This window comes from Thermobia domestica, chromosome 5 (genome assembly GCF_964235325.1).
Source record: "Thermobia domestica chromosome 5, izTheDome1.hap1.1, whole genome shotgun sequence".
In the NCBI taxonomy this organism is placed as follows: Eukaryota; Metazoa; Arthropoda; class Insecta; order Zygentoma; family Lepismatidae; genus Thermobia; species Thermobia domestica.
The window spans coordinates 235,266,521-235,278,324 of record NC_137458.1 but is presented as its reverse complement, the minus strand read 5'-3'; positions in this window follow the sequence as shown (position 1 = coordinate 235,278,324).

Genomic DNA, 11,804 nt, shown 5'->3' with positions numbered 1-11,804 from the left:
TGAGTAGACCACCCTTTTGGCATGTTAAGAATATTTTGGCTATGGATTTTGTTGAGAGCGAAATTCGATTTCTGTCTTTGTAGCGTTAGTTATTTCCCACTTAAGTCTTTGGCGCCACTATTCTTCGTCTTCCTTCTTCTCTATCTCTCTCTGTCTTCATTACTTCGAGATTTTTTTTTTTACTTTTTCAACCTTCCCCCCCCTGGTTTCTGAAACTCATGAAAATGTACAATATTCCATATCACTTATTTCGATCGTATGTACTAACTGAGACATCGAGGGATGCAATTCGTGGAGGTATTGCAGCACATCTCAGGACCATTTTCGCGATATTCAATCCACCACGGGAGAAACTGACGAGAAGGTACACTATGCTTTCGGATTCCTAGAAACATTCGTTATTCATGGATCATACAAATTATATGCATTGACAACTGATTTCTGGTTTTTATTTCTATTGATTGGTCATATAGTGTGTATGTATTAGTAGTCTGGGCCCACTAGTTTCCAATAACATTGATTTTTTTTTTATATACATCTATATATGTGCTTACATAGTTTTAAAAGTTACGTGCCTGCTCATCTTGTTGCATTTCCACCTCTTATGTCATTAAATAACACCAACTATTTTTTATATATCTACGCGGATCTTTAGTAAGTTGAAAATGATTATTGATTATCGGGTTTATACATATAAATTACAATGTTGCAACCTTATGAGGAAAAAAAAAGTGAATTTTTGATAGTCAGGGTTTTTGTTTTGTCTTTGAGCCAATAAAATATAAATATTTATAAAATATGAATACTTGTCGAATATGAACGGTTATGTAGAATTTAAACGTCGACGAAATACTACGATGGATATTAAAGTGAAATTTATTGTATTGAATAATATGAATATATATATATACGAGTATGTATGTAATGGGCTCGGTATTTACCCTGGTTTTATTTAGGTTGCCAAAGGTTTTTGACACCCGACCTTTACCAACTATTTGTGATATATAGCGTTACCGCGTATATTGTAATAAATTACATTTTGTTGAGTGGTTATTGATGTCTGTAACTATTAAAGTTGAATATAATGTTAAATACCGCATGTAAGTAAAACGAGTAGCAGGTCGTAAGATAAGTAAAATAACCCTAATCCTCATCCAAATTTATTCGCAAGATCAAAGTGAAATTAATAACCTACGAAACAGTGTGCCCCACCAACGAATCTTCTATCAGTAGACTCTGAAACAAATCCTTCCCCTACGATCGGAAATTTAACTATTCAGTGACTAGAATCTTTTGACTACAAGATCTATACTATAAAGAAAATTACTGGTCTTAAATTTAATGAAGAGAAGTTTAGTTGATAACTTAATGTGAATACCGGAATATGGAAATATGTTCTCAATATCTGTGACTGGATTCAAAATTTTTTTTAACCTTGATAAACTTTGAAATTTTATATTGAGTGCGTCGAGTGACGAAATGAGAAATATACATATATATGTGATATGAAGCGACTATTTGTCTATAGCTAAAACAAAAACAATTAAACACTCTCATGGACACAAACCACAGTGCAAAAGAGAGTTGGAAAAGGGAGCTATTATCGATGTGAGAACAAAGACTCATAAAATCGTCGAAATGTCTCCTCTTGGGACAGAGACCTAATAAAATGCTATTAAAGTATTTTTTTTTTAGAATGATTAACCAATTATATATATATATTTTTTTTATTTATTTTTTCTTTCTTTTTCCGCAACGATATATATATATTCATTACACTGAATCCTAAATGTATTGATCTTTGAATTTTTTTTATTTTTGTCTTTCATTTTTTTTCTTTTCCTTTTGTCAAATTCTCTTTTATGTAATGCAACTTTTAATATATATATAGGAAGATAAATGTGTTATTTGGTCTTGATAAAATTAGCGAATTTCTATGCATGTTAATGAAACATTCTTTCCATGTATTAAATTTTTTCCCTGTTATGTCCAACTAATTTTTCTTTTATTGAAATGTAATAAATGTATATAGTAATGTAGTTAGGTTAGTTTAATTTAACTAAATACCACCCAAAGTATACATTGTCCTATATGAATGTGTGTGTGAGTGAAATGTAGGTTCATTATTAAGTGCATCCATTATTTTGACATATATGTGTGACTTATTATAATTAATGGTAGTTATCAATTAAACTCATTGAATGTTAATACTAACTTAAGTTGGCTCTATGAAGGAAGTAAAAAGGACTGAAGTAGCCTGAACGAATGATCAGCATGGGAGAACTGTGAGAGTCAAAATCTTCTACGAATATGTAATACTCTGATTTTTTTTTCTTTCTTTGTGGTCGATTCTAACATGCCATCAACTTCGTCTTTTATTTTTCAAATATTGGATATTAGTCTAGAACTTCTGGAAATATTGAATAAACTGTAAACTTAAACTTTCTCGTCTATCTCAGATCTAGATCGGGATAATTTGGTAGTTGGGGTTAAATGGATCTAGATCGGGGATGTATGGGTTAACATGCGTCTACCCTTAATCACCTGAATACCAAATATTAACCCAATAGCTATTGGAATTCGATAATTATTCACTTTCTTTACCATATTTTTTCAAAATATTCAGTAACAGTTTCCCCTTTATTACCTTCTTACTTTACCTCTTTCCTCTTCTATTTTCCTTTTCCTTTCTTCATCTTCTTCTTCTATTTTTTTTAAATAAAACTGAAAAGGGGGTCGTGACTGGGAATCCTAGATGTAATAAACACGGTCATGTATTTAGTTATTTTATTTCATTCTCTTTAGAAGTCCGATAAAAAGTTTTCTCGTTTCAATCGAATCTAGTATGTTCAAAATTAAGGAACGGTGGTTTCTATGGCAACGACGACTCTCCCTTTTACAGTTTTAAAGTGGCGACACGTGACAAGATTGTTGCTATGGTAACCATGTTTACTGTGGTAACGGATCTGAAAATGCTTATTGAATAATACCAGTTATCATGCCAATCAGTTTGAGTTGGTGAACCGCGATAAGAATGGTTGTTATGGCAACGTTTGTTTCCATGGCAACGGATCTCAGTTTAAATGGCAACCGATAGATTTGAAATTTTTTAAGAATGTCAAAGAGTGAGGTTGAAGGCATGTTGAATTGATTACAACATTGAAATTAATAAGAGAAATTTTATAGTCAAATGAAATAAGTAGAGTCGTTGGCTACTTTGTCATTTTTGTTTCCTTTTCTAAGGGGGAGAAAGAGAAGGAGTGTCCAAATTTTTCTAAAATTAGAATTAAACGCTAGAAGGGTTTCAAGGAAGGAAAGAGAATGGGAGTCCTTTAAGTCATGAATAATACTTGTCTGGATAGCAAATAAGTATTTTATAGTATATGTGTATTTTTGCTATATATATCTTGTCTTTTGTAAAGTGTAAAGTGTCTCAAAGCTATGGCAACAAAAAAGGTTGTGGTGTCACAGGGCGAGTGTGAAATCACGTGCACTCAATGCACATTAAATGAAAAAGAGAAAAGATCTCGCGCCCCGCGAAGATTAATTAGATGCACCGGTTGTGGACAAAAATGGATCCACTTTGCTTGTTCCAATTTAGATGATACTGCGGAAAATGCAGAAAAGGTGCAAACCGGCGAAATAGAAAAATATTGTGAGGACTGTGAAAAGGACCGAGGCCAAATATCTCCAGCGGAGATATCTGACCTCGACGATGAGGAAAAAAATGAAAATCACAGTGATTCTCGGGATCAGACGGCAAACCCGAAGGAAGGAATGTCATCTGGAGGGTCTGACACGTCTGCATTAATTCGCCAGATGATGGAAATGATGCATGAAAAATTTTCTAACATGGAACAAAATAATACAGAAATGAGGCGTGAGAATGCAGAAATGAGACGTGAAATAAATGAAAAGTTTGATACCTCGAAACGAGAGACCGATGCTCGATTCGAGGTATTAAACAACAAATTTGACCAGATTTGTTTAGACTTTGCCTCTTCGATTAGTAAATTGAAAGAACAAACGTCTACTGAACTGGAGCAGGTTAGATACCAGGCCCAACAGTCTACCGAGCAGCTCAGAGACGAAACAAATGAGAAATTAAACGAAATAGATGTAAGGTTTGAGGGTACAAACAAAAGATTTGGTGACATCGAACGAAAGGTTGAACAGCAGCAGGCTGAAATAAGTAAATTGAATGTTGTAATATCCGACCTATCAATAGAAACTAAACTAGAGTCGGTTGATCAAAGAATTAGTCGAATTCAAACTGAGGTAGACAGTATTAAGGGGAAGATTACTAAACTGGAAATCGTCAAGTCTGACATCTCCTATCCTTTTCCTGATAGCGATTCTATAGGGAAAAATTTCCCAGAAACGAGTAACGTCCTCCCGGGAAAGAGTCAAGTGTTGCCTGATGCACGGGACACAACCATGTATTGTCCCCCGCATCAGCCAACCTCGAAATCATGGTTGAGTAATTTCGATGTACCGATGCAGTCGAGTGTTGTGACTACAACAGTCACTAGCGTAAATGCTCACTCTACCTTTGGAATGGTACAATCTTACAGCGTGCTGCCAGGAGGGGAAAGGAGATGTGCCGGACCGTCAGTTACTGCAGTGGTGGGTCCTAAATTCGAACCTTACATGGTCAATACTAATTATAAAACCTCTCTTGGTCATATGGGAGCGTTCAGTTCAGTGACCACTCCGTCGGTGGCAAATCCGGTGACAACCCCAACCGCTCAGGATAATGCGTTGATTCCACTAGATTCTTTTCCTGCCCCGTATAGTATGAGCTCTAAAGTTTCCCTCCGGGATATTGAACGTTTCCCCACTTTCGATGGGAACATTACTAACGGGTTACCTAGAGTTTTCCTGCGAAGATTGCAGCAATATCTAGACATGTACAAACTTACTGATGGAGAACGCCTACAAATAGTTGAAAAATGTTTGATCGCCGCTTCGGGCGCATGGTTTGCCTCGGTTAAATACCAAATCCGGACGTTCGGTGATTTTTTGATTCTTTTCAAAGAAGAATATTGTAATGAGCACATCGAACGACTCCAAAAAAGAAACTTACAATCACTCCGGTATGATCGCTCCAAGTATGGATCCCTCTTGGACTATGCTTGGAAAATTATCGAACTATATTATCAGATAGCTGAACATCCCTCGCAGGCCGAACTGGTAGATATTATAGTTAACGCTCTTCCACCCGATGAGTCCCGGGCCATAGCGTCCCACTTGTGCCAAACGGTGCGAGAAGTCACCTCACGTTTAGCTGCCTTGTGCGGTAAGGAAGTTGGTGGTCCACCAAAACGATACTTCGCCCGACAGGCAAAGATTCTAAAACCGACGAAGACGAAGGTAACGGCAAGTTGCCAGACGGATTTCCTGAGTTATACCCAAGCTGGATCTCGTTATCCTAGTGGGTATGGCTCAGAAAACAACAATAATGGCCGGCGACTATTTAGGAATCGGCCCATGTTCAACAATCGCCGGAGTTATCGTCCCTATGACCGTACCAACATGGCATCGAACCCGGATAAGGGCGATAACACCAGGAGGAATTTTAACAGGACGTACGGAAGAAGGGAGAACGGTAATAGTCAGGGCAATAATAATAACAATAATAGTAACAATAATGTAAATCGACCCCAGAATTCAATCCATTCGCAAGTGCGTGGTAACGGTGAGCCTAGAACAATATTGAATGGCAGTGATAGTCGGGAAACTAGATCCTAATGTCATCAGATATACTAGTCGACGGCTGAAGCCTTACGAATTGTCTCTGTCGATTTCTCAGTTATAACTTCTGTCCGTTCTATTGCTATGTGAACACTACTGAAAAAAAAAAAAAGTATCGGAACTCACAATTTTCGAAATTTAAAGATTTTCAATTGTACAGAAGATAAACGTAATGAATTACTCGCGCAATACCCCAAGTAGATATAATATACTGTCCTAGTGTGACTGGTAATGTTTGAATGAGATGAATGAGTGTGTTAATTTAACAAGCATCAGTAGTTAGTATTCCCAATTAGCAAAATTTTGTTATTCTAACAAAATTTTGTTAATGGGCCGGGGAAAACTGTAATGTACCATTACAGTTGAAAGTAATGGCAATTTTTTTTTACGCACCCTGTACCTAGTAATTTTTTTTTTCAATTTCGGTTTAGCTACACAATTTATTTACTCCCTTTACTTCGAATTAAATATAATGAATCGAAAGGTTTCATTAATAACCATATTTCCCACTGTATAATATATTTATTTATATTTTGATTAAGTGTAAATCCCATTTTCTGATATATAAGTTGAAAAGTTTCCAGGTTTACCATTCTGACGTCATACCGAAACATAGTTCTGTCATTGGATATAAATTTTCTTAATTTCAGACCAATGTAGAATTTAGTCAGGTACCTAATCTTTCCCTCACCCCCCTCTCAGTAGTCCATAGTCACTTTCAGATCCGGTTATATCTGGATTTGCCAAATTTCTATTTGCTTTGTAATTTCCGCGGCTAAAGTTTTCGTTCTGATTGGAGGAATTCTCCTACCTCTGGCTTTTTCGGCGCAATGTTATCAGAATAATCGAAGACACCTTACGAGACGCAGCTTATATTTTCGTCTACATATCTGCGGTAAAAGGACTAGGATTTTAATAGAATTCAGGTAAAAAAATATGATTTAATTTCATAATTGAACATTGAAGGCTGTGTAGAAGCCCCAAAAACAGTGAAAAAACCTACATTTTCGTAAAGAAACAATAAGTTAGTGAAGCATCCAGTTCTGTTTTCTAGGAAGCCATGTTTGCTGCCCAGCTATAATAGCAGAAGTGAAAGAGTGACTTTATTTTTTTTTGTTATTCCAAATTCAATTAGGGATTAGGGAAATTACGACCTGATTAGTGCATGTTGGTCGTGTATTAAGTAAATGTGATTTATTATTATTTATTTCGTAATTGCATGTATGTAGTAGGTTTGATAGTACTGTAAATAATCATAATGGCAGCTTAAGTTAGTTCAAAAGGGCTCCTATCCCCTTTTCTGAATTGAACCAGTTCTAGCGGGGGAATGGGTTAGTTATTGTTCGTTGTAGGGCCTTTTCCCCTTTCAGGGGAAGGGTCCCTACATAAACTTCGTTAAGGTGCCCCCGGGCATCAACTTTTGGTAGTCATTATGTAAACAATTGGTCAGGTCAATTGGACCTAGTGGTTATCTTTCTCATTTTGCCCCCTCTAAATTAAATAGAGCCGACGGTATATATCAGAAGGGAGTATTTATTTTGTCAACATGCATGTAACTAAATGGTGCATGTTTGGTTTAGTTAGTTGTTTTTATGTATAGTATTAGCAGTGGTGTATGTAGTTAGTAGTCTTGTGTGAGTGTGTGAAATTTCGGTTAGGACAGTGTATAAATATGTGTTAATTTAGTACCATTTTCCTAACAGAAATAAACCAGAGTAAATATTAAATTTCTGATTAATGAGTACAAGTATAGATTTCAGTACACGGTAAATTATGCCTCCACTACAGCGCCACAGCGTCCGGTTTCGGTACTCAATTGTTTGTTGACAATACGACATCGCATAACTTAGTGATCTAGGTTGTTGGATTTTAGTCATTTATTCAAAAATTACTTTCATTGGACATGGTTTTCGGTTCAGATGAGTATACCTTCGTATAAAATAGCATGAGATCTTACTATGAGAAAAATTTCAGTTTGCTAGGTTCAGTAGTAATTGAAATATCTGCCGAAATAAAGAATACCTATTTTCTTAGTAGAAGTAAAGCCCATATGCTGTTACTGTTTGTTTCAAAATGTAGTATTAAATTCTCTTTTCCCGTGGCTGTAGAAAATTCCATTGTTGCTTTAATTTTAACAGCAAATAGATTAATCGTTGACAACTTAACTTTAAGTAAATACATGTATGATTTTTGTTTTTAAACCTGCGAAGTAAATACAATTTGAGGGCTTCGAAACAAAGAGTACGTGGTTCGATGAATGTGATCGTGTGGTGGTTTGAGCGTGATAGATTGTGATAATTATATATATTTATTACTGTGTAATGTAAATATGTGTATGGCCTGCGTGTAAAATGTATGAAATAGGGTGTCTATAAAATATTACTTCGCGCGAAAATTAGTAGATAATGAATGAATGTAATGATATATTAATAATATGATATAAAATATGAATGAGATGATGACCCCTAGATTTAAATGGATAGGCCTAGTGTATGTTTTATAGTGAAAATATGAATATGTTTACGAAGAAAAGAAAAGATCTCTCGCGTTCTGACTGCTACACCAGTACATTCATCCAACCGAGTTTGCTACTTGAATAGTAAATTGTAGTTGGGAAATTGTCTGACTTTGCATTTATGTACCTCATGATAATAGCCCCGGAATCTTAAAACTTTCAATAGATAGGGTAGCATCATGTGGGAATTACTTCTAAAGGTTGACAGAAATGATAATTAAGAAAACCAACTGCTATATCCTGTGATCATCGAAGAGTACAGGTTTCGGTCATTTGTACCTTTAACATTCATTGCCTCTCCGAGATTTTTTTTTGCTTACCTTATTTAGTTATTGTGCAGTGTTCATATAACTCAGTTCGGACTATCCGATTAAATCAACTGCTACTAAACTAATATTCATGTCATTAGCGTACCCGGACGTCGACCCCTAGTCCCCTTAAGTATTTTTCATGTCTTTTCTTAGTTTAATTAGATGAGGGAAATTAACGACGTCCCAGACGGTGGCATGTCTGCGCTGGGTAGCCATCGGTGATGTTTCGGTAATTGAAATCACCGATCCAAAATTCAGTTTATTTATTTAATTTTTTTTTATTTTGGCAAATCACTAATTAGGGATACCTTAGCTATTACTCTAATTTCATCCCTATTCTGGAATCTTCTAGTTTCCAAGAGGTCGGATGATTTTTTTTTTCTTGAAATTCTAAATCAACGCCTACTCTAACCTTCCGGACGATTTCCGGGAACCTGCTGGTTTGGGCCGGATACGGGGATCGGATTTCAATCTTACAACCAAATACTTGTGGGATTGGGATCTGATGGACACAGAACTTGCATCCTTGGCAGCAGGGCGTTCCTTGAGTCTACGTATTTGAGTAGACCACCCTTTTGGCATGTTAAGAATATTTTGGCTATGGATTTTGTTGAGAGCGAAATTCGATTTCTGTCTTTGTAGCGTTAGTTATTTCCCACTTAAGTCTTTGGCGCCACTATTCTTCGTCTTCCTTCTTCTCTATCTCTCTCTGTCTTCATTACTTCGAGATTTTTTTTTTTACTTTTTCAACCTTCCCCCCCCCCTGGTTTCTGAAACTCATGAAAATGTACAATATTCCATATCACTTATTTCGATCGTATGTACTAACTGAGACATCGAGGGATGCAATTCGTGGAGGTATTGCAGCACATCTCAGGACCATTTTCGCGATATTCAATCCACCACGGGAGAAACTGACGAGAAGGTACACTATGCTTTCGGATTCCTAGAAACATTCGTTATTCATGGATCATACAAATTATATGCATTGACAACTGATTTCTGGTTTTTATTTCTATTGATTGGTCATATAGTGTGTATGTATTAGTAGTCTGGGCCCACTAGTTTCCAATAACATTGATTTTTTTTTATATACATCTATATATGTGCTTACATAGTTTTAAAAGTTACGTGCCTGCTCATCTTGTTGCATTTCCACCTCTTATGTCATTAAATAACACCAACTATTTTTTATATATCTACGCGGATCTTTAGTAAGTTGAAAATGATTATTGATTATCGGGTTTATACATATAAATTACAATGTTGCAACCTTATGAGGAAAAAAAAGTGAATTTTTGATAGTCAGGGTTTTTGTTTTGTCTTTGAGCCAATAAAATATAAATATTTATAAAATATGAATACTTGTCGAATATGAACGGTTATGTAGAATTTAAACGTCGACGAAATACTACGATGGATATTAAAGTGAAATTTATTGTATTGAATAATATGAATATATATATATACGAGTATGTATGTAATGGGCTCGGTATTTACCCTGGTTTTATTTAGGTTGCCAAAGGTTTTTGACACCCGACCTTTACCAACTATTTGTGATATATAGCGTTACCGCGTATATTGTAATAAATTACATTTTGTTGAGTGGTTATTGATGTCTGTAACTATTAAAGTTGAATATAATGTTAAATACCGCATGTAAGTAAAACGAGTAGCAGGTCGTAAGATAAGTAAAATAACCCTAATCCTCATCCAAATTTATTCGCAAGATCAAAGTGAAATTAATAACCTACGAAACAGTGTGCCCCACCAACGAATCTTCTATCAGTAGACTCTGAAACAAATCCTTCCCCTACGATCGGAAATTTAACTATTCAGTGACTAGAATCTTTTGACTACAAGATCTATACTATAAAGAAAATTACTGGTCTTAAATTTAATGAAGAGAAGTTTAGTTGATAACTTAATGTGAATACCGGAATATGGAAATATGTTCTCAATATCTGTGACTGGATTCAAAATTTTTTTTAACCTTGATAAACTTTGAAATTTTATATTGAGTGCGTCGAGTGACGAAATGAGAAATATACATATATATGTGATATGAAGCGACTATTTGTCTATAGCTAAAACAAAAACAATTAAACACTCTCATGGACACAAACCACAGTGCAAAAGAGAGTTGGAAAAGGGAGCTATTATCGATGTGAGAACAAAGACTCATAAAATCGTCGAAATGTCTCCTCTTGGGACAGAGACCTAATAAAATGCTATTAAAGTATTTTTTTTTTTAGAATGATTAACCAATTATATATATATATTTTTTTTATTTATTTTTTCTTTCTTTTTCCGCAACGATATATATATATTCATTACACTGAATCCTAAATGTATTGATCTTTGAATTTTTTTTATTTTTGTCTTTCATTTTTTTTCTTTTCCTTTTGTCAAATTCTCTTTTATGTAATGCAACTTTTAATATATATATAGGAAGATAAATGTGTTATTTGGTCTTGATAAAATTAGCGAATTTCTATGCATGTTAATGAAACATTCTTTCCATGTATTAAATTTTTTCCCTGTTATGTCCAACTAATTTTTCTTTTATTGAAATGTAATAAATGTATATAGTAATGTAGTTAGGTTAGTTTAATTTAACTAAATACCACCCAAAGTATACATTGTCCTATATGAATGTGTGTGTGAGTGAAATGTAGGTTCATTATTAAGTGCATCCATTATTTTGACATATATGTGTGACTTATTATAATTAATGGTAGTTATCAATTAAACTCATTGAATGTTAATACTAACTTAAGTTGGCTCTATGAAGGAAGTAAAAAGGACTGAAGTAGCCTGAACGAATGATCAGCATGGGAGAACTGTGAGAGTCAAAATCTTCTACGAATATGTAATACTCTAATTTTTTTTTCTTTCTTTGTGGTCGATTCTAACATGCCATCAACTTCGTCTTTTATTTTTCAAATATTGGATATTAGTCTAGAACTTCTGGAAATATTGAATAAACTGTAAACTTAAACTTTCTCGTCTATCTCAGATCTAGATCGGGATAATTTGGTAGTTGGGGTTAAATGGATCTAGATCGGGGATGTATGGGTTAACATGCGTCTACCCTTAATCACCTGAATACCAAATATTAACCCAATAGCTATTGGAATTCGATAATTATTCACTTTCTTTACCATATTTTTTCAAAATATTCAGTAACAGTTTCCCCTTTATTACCTTCTTACTTTACCTCT